The sequence below is a fragment of the Amblyomma americanum genome, chromosome 3 (genome assembly GCF_052857255.1).
Source record: "Amblyomma americanum isolate KBUSLIRL-KWMA chromosome 3, ASM5285725v1, whole genome shotgun sequence".
Lineage (NCBI taxonomy): Eukaryota > Metazoa > Arthropoda > Arachnida > Ixodida > Ixodidae > Amblyomma > Amblyomma americanum.
In genome coordinates this window covers 167410151-167426568 of record NC_135499.1, presented here as the reverse complement: position 1 = coordinate 167426568, position 16418 = coordinate 167410151, and the positions used below count along the sequence as shown (strand labels likewise).

The following is a 16418-nucleotide window of genomic DNA, read 5'->3' as shown; positions in this document are numbered from 1 at the left end:
CAACTTAAGAGACCGGAGGACGCGTAGGCGCACGCGGACAAACCGGGCTTCGCTTCCCGCTTCCTGCCTTCCCCACTCCATCTTTGCGACGAAAAGCGGAGCTGGGGTTGAAGGAGGGGGAGGGGCAGACACCAGAGGGAGTGCCGCTTGTTTTGTCTCCGCGGTTTCCTCCGGCAGTGGCCGCACGCTTGCCGCCTGTGGCTGCTCCTTCGATATACCTCGCGAACGCGCTCGCAGCTTGTTCTTGTTGATGTTGGCTTAGTTTGTGTGTTTGTTGTTGTTGTTATTGCCGGCGTGTTTGCGTTGCCTCGGCAAGCTCGTGAGCCCTTCAGGAATCCCCGTTGTCGCGCTCTTTCTGGATGCGGTGTCGACGGTTTTGTTTCCGCGTCCGAGCGGGACATTGTTCGGAGATTTTTCCCATGGCGCGCTGAGCACGTGCACTCGGTTATACCTGGCACTCGGCGGATGACGACGGCGACGGGAGGAGAAAAAAACAAGACATAGTTCCACTCGGTCTCCTACACCGTGAACGCTACGCGTCGTCCCACGAGCATTGTCTTTTGGGACGCGTTCTGCTTCTCTGTCTGAGCCCGCTTTTTGCCCGATCCATCCCCCCCCCCCCCCCCCCCCTCTCACCTCCGGTGCCCGCCTCCTTCTCTCCGCGAATGACGGTGCGCCGTCATTGCGGCTGGCGTCCGCGACGAGATGATCGATGGAGTGCGGTGAGCTCGCGGACTGTCCGCCAGCTCCGATCACCGCCTCCGAGGCTGTGCGCGCTCGGCACGGGGTCCTTTTTGCCTGGAACGAGTCGTCGCCCGCAGCAGCTCGCCGTGCTGTTGGCGACGCTTTTATCCCCCTTGTGTACTCGGCCAAAACATCCCGTCCAGCTTGTTAATGCGGCATACTGATGGGGATGGGGTGGGAGGCGAACAGCCTAAGGCAATGGACCGGAAGAAACAAAGATGACCAGGCGTGCGATGCCATGTGATATAGTTTCTTTTTGCCTAGATATAAATGAAGGCGTGTCGCAGCCAGGTATACTACTTCTCTTTTAATATTATGAAGGCGTAGTAAAAATGAACATAGGTAAAAGGAATCGTCACCACAAATCCACAATAAAAAAATCGATCTGTTTCCTTCATTCCCTGGTGCCTGTACGGTAAAACTGAGTGCCAATGTGCCACATCAGTGAGGCTGTTCGGGTCGCTTCTATGTTGTAAATGCTCCTTGTATGTTTTGTGCCTGTGTGCTTATCATGTTCCGCTCTAAATGGACGTTTGATAAGACTTCTGTTTTCTTTAATTTCGTTTCGGTCCTCACTAATCGCTAATGCATGATGTCGTGCACCGCACGAGATTGTGTTTCAAGCTAGGTGCGCGTTCTCGCAAGGCGCGTGACCAAATTGAACTTTTTTCGCTCATTCTGTTAACTATGGCTTGGGTAAATTAGGTTATCTCGTGGTGTGTCTGTCACTAATTGCAACTCGCTTGTTTTCTTTTTCTCATTACAGGTAAGCTGTTCGCGCTACTTGTCATACATCTCCCAAGAACTGGTGTGTCGTAGTGCATGCAGCATCTTTTGCAAGGTCAGTATTAAACGTGCGCTGGAAATCAGCTTCCTTCAGCGAGTGCCCTGTATGCCTACTGTTACCTTTACTGGAATTATAAATGCCCGTCTTCGAGGGTTATGCATTCTTCTTTTGGAGCGAGAGCCCCACTTCTCGCAAGCAAAGCCGAATGTCAAATGACACTTGGATTTGACCTCTAACTGGAAGCTCGCCGCAGGTGTGGCTGTGACGTCATATCACGTGACTTGTCGCAGCTGTTACCGCTCGTTCCGCCGCCGCTCTCTCTCGCCAGTTGTGTCACGTGACTAACCACGTGATTTGCTCTTGCTGTATAAAGGGGAGCGCTCGCCGCCCACGCGGTACCGCCGCTGCTCTGCGCCAAAGCTAAACAGTGTCTAACCATGCTTAACCGAGCTTTCGCTCCGCATAACCTGGCTCAGCCTAGTTGAGCCGCAGCCAATTTTTTATTTTGCAAATAAAGTCATGCCAACCATGCCAAAAGTCGAGAATTTGTTTTGTGTGTGCGTCTCTCGGCTTCTGGAAATGACGCGCTTGGCGCGAGAAGCTCACAGTAGACCGTTTTAGCGTAAAGGAGACGCACTAGTGGAGGCGTAAACCGGTTTACCAGACACCGGTTGCGCACGCGAGTAGCCGCGCCCGACCGCACACATGTTACTGCGCGTACGCAGGAGCCGCCTCCGCTAGTGCGTCTTCGGTATGCTACAAACATAATCGCGTGCGACGAAAAAAATGGCTTGGGTGGACAGTCGGAAAGGAAGCAAGTCTAAACCGGTGTTGCGTCAAGTGCGTTAACTCGCAAGGCAGTCTTCATCTTGGTGTGTTTTCACTTTACACTTCGATACGTCTATACCGTGCGACAGCAGTATTCGGTCAGGTATTCAGTCGGGAGGGGGGGGGGGGGGGGGCGGGGGGTAACGGTAACTTTTTCTGTTTAACCATCTGCAGAGCTCATTGAAGTGTATTGCAGTGGTGATTATTTTTTCCTTCTCATTTTCTTTGCGTTCTTGTGATGCAGTGTTCGCACTTAAGACTGGGGCGCACTGCTGCGAAAGAGGGAAAGGGAAGAAAGTTCAATGGGGCGAGGGGGGTGTGAAAGGAGGAGGAGGAGGAGCAGGCGGTCGCTGTCGTCTCCTTTGAAACAAGTGATTGTTTCGTGAGCGATCTACTTCTCCGCTCCTTCTTTGTGCGACTTTGTGCGCGCCGGAGGATCGATGCTTCCGTCTGGGACTCGAGTAGAATCGATGTTCCGATAATTGACGAAGAACAGTGTTGGCAGACGGAATGCACTGAACGGTGTCCTTTGTCACAGTGCCAGGCGCACTTCTGTCGCGACTGTATTTGCACTCCGTGCAAGAAGAACGCGCATAAAACAAAGAAATCGAAGCAAAGGCGTCTCGGTATATAGATCGAGCTTTAGTTTGCTCTGTCCTTGTCATTAGCGATTTGGCTTTAGCTGATGGGCAAACCCGGCACCGGGCTGCGCTCGATAGTTCTGCATAAGACTGGATGGCTTCATTTTGGTGTCCTTTGAATTTCATCTTCAGTCGGTATTTCTTCGAGGGCAAAATCATCTGCGGCCTCTCAAACTAACGCACTTCCTACTGCTTGCGTTTGGGTCTTGGCGTACTGATGCAGCATTACCAGGTGCTAAATTTCTACTATACTTAGCGGCCCTGTAGACTATGGTGAACACTTTAATTGCGGGTTGCGCGGATTAATTTGGACCGCACGGGACTCAAACCGCAGCCTGAGCACACGAACGGTTTTTTTGTCTCGCATCCATCAAAATTTTAGTCAGCGCGTACTATACCTCAGCGTTTCCTTGCAGCACTACCAAAGCTGCCATGAGTACAAAGGCGACGTTCCGACGCTCCAGAATGTAGTGCCAATATAAAATACGCATGTATGGGTATATGGGATAGCGTGCTTTAAAGGGGCTCTAAAACGCCTTCCGAGGAGAGCACATTAACTCACTTAATCACTGCACTGTGTTGCCATGAAAACCAGAGCCAAATAATACTCTTCTGCACGCAGCAGACGACCCACAATCACGCGTCTGAGTTGGCGAGCCCTTCCCGGCGACCTTTTCATGCTTGCACCCTCCTCCGTTCCCCGTATCTGCGTAGACAAGGTGACAGGTGACCATTGGTTAGATTCTTTCAGACGTCAGACAGCTACCGTGGCTGCGGCCAATAAGCCACTTAGCTCCGGCGGGTCGGGAAGCTCCGCTCCCAGAGGGGGGCTCGGCGAAGGAGCGCCTACCTTCCAGCGTGCAAAAAGTGACGAGAGGAGAGGGAAAGGCGCGAAGACGCTGAAATTCAAATTTTAACTACAGATAACTCAGCTTCCACAACGCGCATTTAAAAAGTCCTTGCTGGACACTATTCGTGAAGCGGCGTGCTTCAATATCCCAGGCATGCCACAACTTTATTAGAGCCCCCTTCACAGCCCCTTTAGAAGTGAGCATGCGCCAAACGCTATTTCAAATCGACCCTTAAATTACGCTTTCATTACGTACGCAATTCCCCAAGTTTAGCGTGCGCTATTGCGTATGTTTTAACATCGCTTCCAAAATGGCGGCGCCCCTTCGGAGCAGGTCCCCTCGCGGAACTGAATTCGTCGTTGCTACTGCCGTTTTCAGCACGTTTACTGGTTGTAAATGGGGCTCTGGGCTTTCGCTTAATTTGTTATTTAGAGTGACGATTCTCCCGCTTCTAGTCCATAAGTAGTAGTAGTAGTAGTAAGTGGTTTATTAAAATAATAATGAAAAGGAAGGAAAAGATTTTTGCTAGCCCTGGCATCTGCCATCGATACTGAAGCACCTGAGCTGGGGCAGCGGAAGTAAAGGATAGCAGACAGAATGGAGAAATGAAATGAAAGAGGTGAGGGGACAAGAAGAGAGGATAGGGGGGAGAGGTAATATACACAAAAACTATTTACACAAAAATAAATATGTGCAGGTTGCGCGCGTGATCATTTCCTGACGGAAGAATAAAAGCACATGGGCACAGCACTATGTTCACTACAGCTGGAGTGGGGCGTCCAGCTGTTAATCGTCCAAGGTAGCACCATCGGAGCGTTCGGTCACTGCGCGTAACTACCTGGCGGACAACAGACGGGACGTCAAGCCCGTCTGTTCGAGGAATGCACAGGGGCTCACCAAGGTTCGCTCACAGGTGCGCGCACTGCCCTGCGGCCACAATAGCGTCTTGAGGGAGTCTGGTAGTATGCCCAGCGCCGCCGCTGCGTCGGTTTGTTGACAAAAATGGTTCCCGTTCAAACAACCAGATAGCGCTACTGGGGTGAGCTTATCGTTGCGTTTTAATGTCAATACGGCGAACTAAAAGTACGAACGTGATAAATGGCGTCACATCCCGCAAAATGCTTGCGTTTAGCGTACGTAAGCGCGCATACACTTATGGTGCGCAGACAGCGTCGACTTATACTCTTTTTCTAACAATAGCTGTGTACGCCGCCAGCAGACGACTTCGCGCAGGTGAACGCATTTAACGCGCTCTCCTGATTGGTTGAGGAGCTCTCTACCTTTCATAGCGCTGCAAGGAACTTCTGAGATACAGTATAGTAAGCGGGTTCCTAACCCGCTTACTATAGTCGGATAGAAGTCAAGAGCGAAGCGGTTTTTCCCCGCCAAAGGACTCCCTTCCAGCCAATGGCGTCGGCCGGATGTCATGACCCTGCTAGCGTGACAATGCAGGGAGTGGCAGATAAAAGGGGGCAGTCGCCTCCCTGCATTCTCACGCAATTAGCAGGGTCATGAGGACCGGCCGACGCCATTAACTGGAAGGGAGTCCTTTGGCGGGGAAAAACCGCTTCGTTCTTGAATTGTATCCGACTATAGGAGGTATTCACTGAGGCCGCGCTACCAGACGGCGAAAGCGTCGCCGCGGCAAACGCGCCATGTTTGTGGTCGTTTCGCGAAAGCTCGCGCAGTGTCACGGTGCGCAGTGAGGTATCCGGCCTGAATTGTTGGTGATCCGTAACATCTTTGCACGTTGTTAAATGCGACAACGTTCAATTTTCTTTGTAGAATGCTTATTGTGCATAAAGTTTACAGAAGAATTCTGTGCCGTGATTTAACTGAGCTGCGTGCCGCAACTCGGCAGCAAAACTGGCCGGCTGCATTGCACGCAAGAATGTAAACGACTTGCAGCTTTTAATATCAGTTCATAACTGTCAGCTACTCATGCAGCACACATAGTGGATAACACAGCACATGATTAATTACCCATATTCCTAAGCGGACGCTGCTGAAACTCATATTTCCAGCGGCTGTAGTCCGCGAACCGCCGACTACTCATTGTTTCAGCAAAAAGGCATATTGTGTCATATCTGCTTTGTTTACGCGACAAAATGGTCGGGCAAATACTGTCATGCACTCGCAGCACGAATGGCTGAAAGCAAGAATGTTTTGCAGGTTTGATTGTAGAAACGTAGCGTTAGTTCCAGTGCACAAGACCTGGAATCTGTAGGCCGGTTTGCAGCAACGCGATGTGCAGCAATTCCGCTACATTCAGTAGTAACACGTCACTTTCAGCAGACAGAGATGACAAGTTAAGCTAGCTAAACGGACATACACGTTTAACTACTCACCTAGGTGAAAAACGGCACTTCGGCCGTCGGCACCCTCAGCACGGATGTTCGGCTCGACCGCATGTCAAGCAATTGCGCCCTCTCATAGATTTGCATACTTTAATTCCTCGGCCTGTTGGTAAACTTACGCCGTGCACAAGGCAGACCTCAATATCGGTGAATTCAACGCACGGCAGCCGTCTTGTAGTACGTCGCACACCACGCCGGCACCTGCACATTCCTACGGGTCGACGTTTCCACAAAATGTAACATTTTCAGCGTGCCTGCTCTTTCTGCATCGCGCAGTTCACGGCGTATCCACTCAGTCACACGGTGTTACGGGTCGGACAGAAATGATCTGCGGCGAGACGGTAAATACACTCACATTTCACACATCACAAGCCAGGTAAATGCTGCGGCTGCCGCGCGCGCGACCACCAACATGGCGATTGCCGCGCCGGCCACTAGCGCCCCTTGCGGATGACGTCATGTGAATACCTCCTATAGTACTCAGCAGCCGCGGGCGCCGTAACCGCTGAGCACACTAAACCACTGAGCACCAACCGCGGCTTGTCGCAACGAAATTGGAAAGAATCCTCACCATCGTCTACAACATTTTCTTGTCCCATTACGGCCCGTGCATTGCGAAATCGCCTGTACGGCCAAGAAAAAAAAAAAGAAAACTTCGATCTGACGCTCACCGTGCGTTTCCACACGTCTTGGGAGTTTGTCCGCAGCTGCGCGGTTTCGCAAAACCACTTCGCCTCGAACCGAACCTCGGACAACTGTCGCTCAGTGCATTTGAGGGGCGAGAAGAAAACAAAAAGATAGAAAAACGCCGTCGCGTGCCTTCCCTGGACAAACCTGCAGCGTGCTCTCGCATTTTATGTCTGTAACCCCCCATTCGTCTATGTACGTCTGCTTGCTTGCCAGCTTCGGCCTTCTTGCGTATTGCGAAGCAGACATGGACACTTTTTTGTTCTTCCCGGTCTAAGTGGCCGAAGTAAAACTATTTCGCCGTGACGACGAACTCACTGAGAACTGTTGAAAATCGGCTGTGTATATATGACGAGAATGAATCGGAGTTCTGCGCGTGGCGGATGTCCGTACCCCGTAGAGTATCTGTTACGGGTCCAATGGACTTATTTTTGGAAATGTGGCGGAGAGTTTGAAGGTTGCTTCATTTCCGCCACCGGTTGGCCCGGTATTGCACTGCCTCCGGGATCGGCCTTGTGTTTAGCGCGTCTGTACTATCCTGTCTTTCTATCCCATCTTTCAACTCTCCTACTATCTGCACGTGGTAGCGATTGTGGCTCGGCTTGAGCCAGTGAGCAGGCCTGTGCACTTTCCTTTTCTTTCTTCCTGGCAACAACAGACAGACAGACAGACGCATGGCGGCGCTCCTTTACTTGGGGGACGTCGCTCAATGCGCGATACTGAGAAGGGTATGAGAGCAACGCAAACGAGTGTGCCCCTGCGGTAACCTTCTGGTTGCGCAGCTCCGTTCAAGGCGCTTAATTGGGACTAACTGGAAAGCTGATAGCGGTTTAACTGCCTCCACGGGAGCCATTAACTGAGGCGAAAACCTCCGGTTCAAAACTGATTCGAGAACCACTGGCAAGAGTTAGATGCGAGTAAAGAAAATGATAATAATAAAGAAAAGGTGGTACGCTCGCGGGAAATATTGGCGTTGAAGGCGGGATAGAAAGACAAGTATAGGGGCAGTGTGCGAGAAGAAAAAATAACGCGATAGCGAAAGCAGAGGCCTCTTATTGCCCTTTTGTAGACAAGCGGGCGTAACGGAATTAATTGGTTTTTATTTAGTACGAACTCCTGAGTGAAGTTTAATTAGGTACAGAAACCTTCAGCAGGTTATCGCGCGGACGTGATTTCGCTGGTCGTCCGGATAACACGGCAATAATAAGTGAAGCATCAATTTTGTTCCGGCGGATGCATCAAAATTTCAGCTTTGAATAACAGTGCAAAGGGAAGCCCTCAAAGATGACGAATCAGATTGGTTGATAGAGTTTTGCATTGCGGAGCAAAACTTGTGGCTTCGAGGTACGCCGTATAGTGGACGGCTTCGGGTCGTTTCTGGCCTCCTGGGGTCTCTAACTGGTGGCGAAATCTCTCCAAACGGGAGCTTCTGCATTCACCCATGGAAATAAAGGCGCCGCGCCCCGGAGCGAAACCGTGGCCTCGGGCTTAACACTCGAACACCTTAGCCCCTGTGTCACCTAAGCGAAACTTTCGGGGCTTTCGCATGCGCAGCTTGCACTCTTCCTCTCGTTCCGTCCAATCCCTCAAATAAAGGCAGGTTTATATTTAGGTGTAGGGTTGTTTTGGCATGAGGCAGCAAACGTGACTCATATTTTTAAACCTTGTGAGAACTGCCTTCAGTGTGTTTACCTATAGTCTGGCACGTAGCGAAGATATTTGTTTTCGGGGAGGGCCTGACGTAATTTTTTGTCTGGCAAAGTTGAAGGGAGTCTGGTTTCAGCGGTAGAGAGACACCCCCCCCCCACCCCCCAACCACACTCTCTGTGTAAGAGCCATGGCTGTTCTCGAGACTTGGTCAACCGAGAACCGGAAGAGAATGCTCTGCAGTGCAGTCACTTCCCGCGCACATTCAGTGAAATTACCGCCTAGCATTGGAGGAAGATGGCCGACGCCGAACAAATCCCTAACCAGGGAAGAGGAAGCTGTCTGAGGAGACTTCAGACTAACTCCTTCCACATGTCAAACCCCTCAGCAAATTACACCCTATAGTATACGCTATACAGCAATAAGTATACATCCTGCGAGGAAATCTCCAGCCCGTACCACATGGTATGGGCACGTGAACAAAATGGCGCAATCCCTAGAAATAACCAACCCCGTGAGGAGGTTCTGGTCAGCTCTCACCTTGAAGACCAGCGGAGCCTGACTGCACGGACCAAGGTCGCTGCAGGTCCCAGTGGAATCCTGGAGGTATTCCACCCTTTGTGACCTGCTCCCTTCTAACTCTTTGGCGGCAATACAGTCGAACCTGGTTATAACGAATTAATGGATGTAACAAATGAATGTCGATTCCCCTTGAAAGCTTGGTCAACACGGACTGTAACGAAGCCACGGTTTTAACAAAGTTATCGCCGGGCCCCTTCAACATAGTTTTAACGAGGTTTAACTGTAAACGTTTTATCCTCCTCCTCCATTGCTTCACGTACAGGTTCTGTAGTGTTCGTCGTAACGGCTGTGAACTCGACTGTCCTCGCTTCGTACGCTGAAACCTTTGCGAATTATCATTCCCGCATGTCATTCCCGCAGCTGATCGAGGTAGCGTTAAAGGGAAGCTATAAATACCCCGCTTTAAAAGGAGATCACCTACCCCTTCCATTTTGTTGCCTTCTTTGTGCGTTTTTTTTATATGGGTCAGACGTTCGCATCGTAAAAGGAGTTCTTGAAGGTAATATGACTTTCCTCGGTCAATAATAATTGGTTAATAATTGGTTTCTTGGGAAAGGAAATGGCGCAGTATCTGTCTCATATATCGTTGGACACCTAAACCGCGCCGTAAGGGAAGGGATAAGGGAGGGAGTGAAAGAGGAAAGGAAGAAGAAGGTGCCGTAGTGGAGGTCTCCGGAATAACTTCTACCACCTGGGGATCTTTAACGTGCACTGACATCGCACAGCACACGGGCGCCTTAGCGTTTTTCCTGCATAAAAACGCAGCCGCCGCGGTCGGGTTCGAAGTTGAATCGAAAAACTTTGGGGCGTCCCGCGGATAAGGGAGACACCTTCCGGTGACGTTGGTGTGCATCGACTGATCTGACACGGCCACAAGCTTGCCGCGCATGCGCGCTTATTTACCTCCGCGTCGAGGCCATATCGAGAGCAGTGCCAGTCTCTTTGGGGCGCAATTCTTCCTGCTGCCTCCGGGACAGCACGAACGTTCTCTTTTTCGTAAAGGCTCGAGCCTTACAAGGATTTTAATAGGTCGTCTATCGAGTGTCTAATGAAGGCGCATGAAATGTCTACAGAAAACTATGTTGGGAAGGTAGACGCGCAGGGTAGCTGCCGGCCGGTTGTGAATCACGTTGTGTAGCGGCGCCGCGTTCACCCGCCGCAACCTGCGGTTGCGTCGCTTCTCCGTCCTTTGTACCGGGCGAGTTACGACGGCGGCTCGGGGGCATGCGCTTCTGCGGCGCTCCAGACTTCGCTTTCTCTCTCTCTCTATTTCTTTTCTTCCAGCTTTCTCTTTCATCCCGACGGCTGTCTGATCCTTTCCCTTGGTGCGTGTGAAACTTTCTTTGGGAAGCGCGGGCGCGAAATCCCGAATTTATTCAGCGACGCTCCGGCGATCGCGCCAGCCTGCCTGGGAGCGCAGTGCGGTGCAAGGCGCCGCCGAGTTCGGCATCGACGACGGGGACGACCTTCCTTTTCGCGAAAGGCCGAAGAGAGAGAGAGAGAGAGAGAATTGAAAGAACGGTATTGGAGAGCGACAGATCGAGAAAAAGAACGAGAAAACGAGAGCACATATATATATAAGACGCACGCTACGCAAGGCGCCGCCGCAGAGTGCGCGATAAGTAGAAAGAGAAAAAAGGTACTAAACTGAGAAAAAGTAGAAGCGGGACGCCAGGAAATAGCAAATAATGGGCGCCAGCCTTGCAATACCGCGTTGGACGGTGCGCGTGAGGGCTGTGGCAGAAATGCAAAGCTCTTGGAGCAGCAGCAGCAGCAGCACGGTACGTACCGACACCACCACCACTACTACTTCCTGCCGAACATATTTCAGCGAGTGCGAGCTTCGAGAACGGAGAAGCAAGAAGAAAGAAAGACGGAAGCGTTCTACAAGTTGGTTGGACGCACTGACAGAAAGGGGCGGCCGTATAAATACGGCAAATCTCTGCGCAGGTTCTTCAGCTGGCGTGCTCTGTAAAAAAAAAATAAAAAGAAAGCGACAAAGTGTGATCGAAAACTATAGACGAAGGAAAGAAGTCTGGGAGCTTCGATTTGATTGCGCAGCGCTATGGTTTCGTTCCATATTTTCTTCTTGCCGGTATTTTGTGCCGTGCATATTGCCGCCTCCTTATAGGTATATCGTGTCTGCGTTCCCTGACAGTTTTTTTTTTTTTTACCCTGGCGGCTGCTGTCGCCACCCTGCCGTTGCGGCCTTTTGAAGGGACCAAGGCTGCCTGGAGCGCGGCCGCCTTCTTCCCTTGCGGTGGAGTTGGACACGAATGGCGTGAAGCGGCGCGCCTTATTCGCAAGCCTGTAGTGGTGGAGTTCAATCCTGCTCATCCGCGTCGGCGGTGCGTGACGTATCTGTCGTTGCCGGCGCGACAAATGGAGGCGGCGATGAGGCACTGGCGGCGCGAATGGCATTTCAGCCTCATACCGCGGAGTTGCTTGCAGTTGCTTGCTTGTACCGCGCCCTAGTGATTTGGGCATCCGCCTAGCATTCGGAGGTACGGGGTTCGATTTCCAGTGCCGCCGGGTACCCCCACCCGTGACGCAGTGGGTACAAGCTTTCCCCTGGCATGGTGGTCGGCTCACCTGGGTTGAAACGCTTGGGAAATGGGTATTTGACCCCACCTTGTGCGAAGTAAAATACGTTGTGCCATGCTTCTCTTCGGCCAAAGCTTCCCATGAACCATTACCGTATGCATCTTCATGATCGTCTGCTCTCTAGCGCTTTACCTATTAAAGGAGCTGTGAAACACCTCCCGAGGAGAGCGCATCGACTCGCTTATTCACTGCACTGTGTTGTCATGAAAACCTGAGCCAAATAATACACTTTTACACGCAGCAGAGGACCCACAATCAAGCGCGAAAGTTGGCGAGCCCTTCCCGGCGACTTTTTCATGCTCGCACCCTCCTCCGTCGCTCGCATCTACGTATACATGTGGAGAGGTGGCTACTGGTTAGATTCTTTCAGACGTCAGGCAGCTACAAGGCAGCGGCCAATTAGCCGCGTAGCTCCGGCGGATCAGGAAGCTCTGCTCCCGGAGGTGGGGCCGGGGCAGAAGCGCCAACCTTCCAGCGTGCAAAAAGCGACGAGAGGAGAGGGAAAAGCGCGAAGACGCTGAAATTCAAATTTTGACTGCAGATAACTCAGCTTCTACAAAGCGCATTACAAAATTTGTTGCTGGACAGTATTCGTGAAGAGGTGTGCTTTAACATCCCAACCATACTGCAACTTTATTAGAGCCCCTTTCAGAGCCCCTTTAACGTGATCCAAGTTGGAGGAGGAGAAGCAGGTTGGCAGGAATGAGAAGGCGCAGTAACTGTCTCGGCGAGCACTGGAAGTACGTCGCGAGGTCAGTTATGTTCCACTTACGGTATTTTCGTCTTTTCAGGGAATTTCAGGAGTAAAGTTTGGCGTAAAGGGAAATTTTTGCGGCGTTACAGGAAATTTTAGGAAACATAATTGTATCACTCGTTCCAAATTGGCGGTGTTTCCAAGCTGCTGCTGGGAAAAAAAGGGACTTAAATAGTTAAATATGGCTCTAATTTTGGTGATTTTTGTTTACGGCGTGTAACATAACTGTGTGAGGGAAGGGAGCAAAGGATTGCATATGGGGACAGGGAAGAGGTGAAACTGAGGAAAGAAGTGAAATAGTGTCCGGTTATGGCGTACTTGGGGAAATATCCATGTGCAGCAATGGCTCCAAAACAGAAATAGGAGTCGGGTGTTTTTGTAGCATCCTACGTTTCCGTAAGAAAAGAAAGGACGCGTACACACACATTCCATAATACGCGTGATTTCTTAAAACTTCGCCACACTGCGTTTTCGGCGCTGTCCGCGCGCCACTACAAAGTGTCCCGTCGTTGCGGGCAGCATAGCATTCATGCCCGCGTATTTCGTAACAACACTTAGTCAGCGAGCATTGCGCTCGCGTTTCCAACAGGGCGCCGCTGCTCGCGAGAGCGCGCGCGGAGCGTTTTCCATCTAGGGAGCCTACGTTCCATGCGTGGAACGCTCGCGCGCGTTAGCGGCGTGGTAATCTGCTGCGTTGGCCGGGCCCGAACCTGCGTTCCGCGGGATTCACGCACGTTGCAGAGGATAGGCCAGCTAATTTCAGCGCTGCTGGGCGTTTAATTAACGGTGCGAAAGAGAACGGTGTGGAGATGGAGGATGCAGACCACGGTCTGCTGCTGCTCTGCTACGCGGCAAGCCTGACCAGGAGCTCTGCCCCGCTCGCATTCACGCTTAGAAGCAGCTGCGGCGCCGGCTGCCACTTTATACCGCATTTTCGGCACTATAGTCCGCACCTCGTGTATTGTCCGCAGGGGCAAATTTCGGCTTGAATAAAAAGGTTTTGCTTTTATATATATATATATATATATATATATATATATATATATATATATATATATATATATATATATATATATATATATATATATATATATATATATATATATATATATATATATATATATATATATATATGTATATATATATACATATATATATATGTATATATATATATATATATATATATATATATATATATATATATATATATATATATATATATATATATATATATATATATATATATATATATATATATATATATATATATATACATATATATATATATATATATATATATATATATATATATATATATATATATATATATATATATATATATATATATATATATATATATATATATATATATATATATATAGTCCGCGCCCGGTTTGCAGTCGGCGGTGACGAATTTCGACTTAAAATAGTTTTTTTTAGGTTAATCGCAAACAATATACAATAGGCAGCAGTCTTGCAGTCCGATCTGCGAGTTTTAGTCTCCCAACACACTCTGACCCACCTTCACACGTTTTCGAACACTCAGAAGATTCTTTTTCATAAACCTGGCTCATCACGACGTACCGCCGTTGAATTTCAAGGTACCTTCTTTAAAAGCCATGCTTGGAGTGGTAAGCCTCATTTTCACAGTCGATACCGTATTCCCCGACTACCGAGGCCGTCTACTTGACAGCTATTCAGACTCTTCGGCTATGACAAGTGACCTTAAAAAATAAAATCATGTATAGTCCGCGGGCTGTAGTCCGGAAAATACGGTATTTATATACGCCTACGGTGACAAGAGAACGTGAATGCCAGGATGTGCCGTTGCGGCCACAGCTGGGGCGGCGGTAGTGAGAGGGATTGCGTGTAGGTCAGATTAATATCCCGCAGCACCCGTGGTCGGCCGTGTAGTTAATTAATTGCGATCCTCACCCCCCGAGCGCGCGTAAGGTATGTGCCCGCGGGCCTCGTTCCCTGATACACCGTGAGAGATTCGCTGTTCATAACGTTACTGCGCCACGTATATTTGTCTATATGCAGTTTATCCGCAGCGAGATCGGCGACCGTGGTATTGATGTTTCTGTCGTTCTCTCTTTTTCTGGTTTCATAAAATTGAAAATTCGTTTTTGGGGAAAGGAAATGGTGCAGTATCCGTCTCACATCTCAGCGGACACCTGAACCGCGCCGTAAGGGAAGACATAAAGGAGGGACTGAGAGAAGAAAGGAAGAAAGAGGTGCCATAATGAAGGGCTCCGGAATAATTTCGACCACCTGGGGATCTTGACGTGCACTGACATCGCACAGCACGCTGGCGCCTTTGCGTTTCGCCTCCATCGAAACGCGCCCGCCGCGGTCGGGTTCGAACCTGGGTACTATGGATCAGTAGCCGAGCGCCATAACCACTGAGCCACCGCGGCGTGTATCGCCATTTAATTTTTATCTCTGGTGTTATAAGGCTGTTTTCATGTGACCTCAGCGGGACGCCGGAACGGGATTCTTTTTTTTTACATTTTCCTGGGCTTTCGGTCGTGTAACACAGCAATCGACAACACATCCATCAGGCATATCTTTGCGCACCGATGCTGTAAACATGGATCCATCTTTATCGTTGTTAACATTTTAGTTTATAACATTTTTATCGCCGTCGTCGTAAGCTAAGTTCGCTGCAGTACAAAGGCCTAGCCCATTGATCTATTAAATGAAACAGGGTACAACGTTTTAGCTCTTCACCGGGTGACGCGAGTGAGTCGCGAGCTCTTCACCGAGTGAGTCCAGCCGCTGCTAACGACGGTATAGACAAGAGAAGATTAACTCTTCCGATCCTGAGGTTGTCGCCTTCCACTTGGCTACTCAACAAGGAGAGAATATATATATTCAATATTGGCCCGATTAGCTGTGCTGCTTGGGGCCTTGCCAAACGGAGATGCCTGACTGCCGAGCGTAATAGACGGCGTATAGCCGGCGAGATGGAGCCTATCAAAGGCGTCAGTCGACGGGAACCAACCGAAGAGGATGTGAAGGCCCGTCGTGTGACTGATCATACCATTCGAGTTTCCGAAAAACAAGTCCAGCCAGGGAAACGCACCTCTCGCTACGTATACCCTGGCGTAGCCAAGCTAAGCCACTGCCATTTTTTTTCGCCTAAAGTAGTGTAGGAGTACTGGCTGCGCAAACGAAAAGAAATACTTCGTCGTTTTATGCGCCGGTCACGCGTCGCGACGCAAGTCACCAGTTCTGTTCGCAGACGAGCTCAGCAACGCGTTCAAAAGTGAGCGACTGCAGCGCCGCCGCTTCGTCCGCTGGTGGCGGGGGCAAGTGCCGAATGGGTCATCCCGGCTGCGCGCTGCACGGCCTCTTCTGGTACACTGTACCAAGTTGCATTGCCAATATATTTCTCCTCGAAACTTGCGGCTGTTCCAATATCTGAAGTCTCATTTGAAACTTGAGAGATGTCATTCCACCCCAGGAAAAAGAACAAAAAAAGAAAAAGGCACAGGGCTCGGTGATAGCCATCAAAGAAGCGAACTTTGCGTTACGCTTCGAAGCATGGGAGAAACGACGGTTTAAGTCTTTGAGCTCCCGGCTACAGTGAAAGGGAGTGGGGCGTATTGGACTGCCAAACTTATATATAGGGAGTAAACGAAATTTCCTTGGATACTTTCCAGACAGACCTTGTACAGCGATGCAATGTCGAAAGCTTGCGTAGCTTCGACATTTGGGCTTGTCGTGTACGTGTATTGCGCCACGGCACATACGCCGGGCGGTATATAGCATTATTTGGGTGCAGATCGCCTGCGTTATACCTGGTGATGAAGAAATGGGTATTCCTAGGAAGCTGTAGCAAAAAAGAAAAAAAAGCAAGGCAGGGTTCCGACTTTTCGACACAGCCGTTCTATTTCGTCGCGATCCCATATATCGCAAGGACACAAGATG

At 50.0% G+C, this 16418-nt stretch overlaps 1 protein-coding gene and 1 pseudogene across 4 annotated transcripts in view; both read left to right on the top strand.

The window, feature by feature from the left end:
* LOC144125365 (uncharacterized) overlaps positions 1-16418 on the top strand; it is a 220291-nt gene that overhangs the window by 66846 nt on the left and 137027 nt on the right. The gene's annotated exons all lie outside the window — the stretch shown is intronic.
* On the top strand, positions 7319-7409 carry LOC144126424 (U2 spliceosomal RNA; annotated as a pseudogene).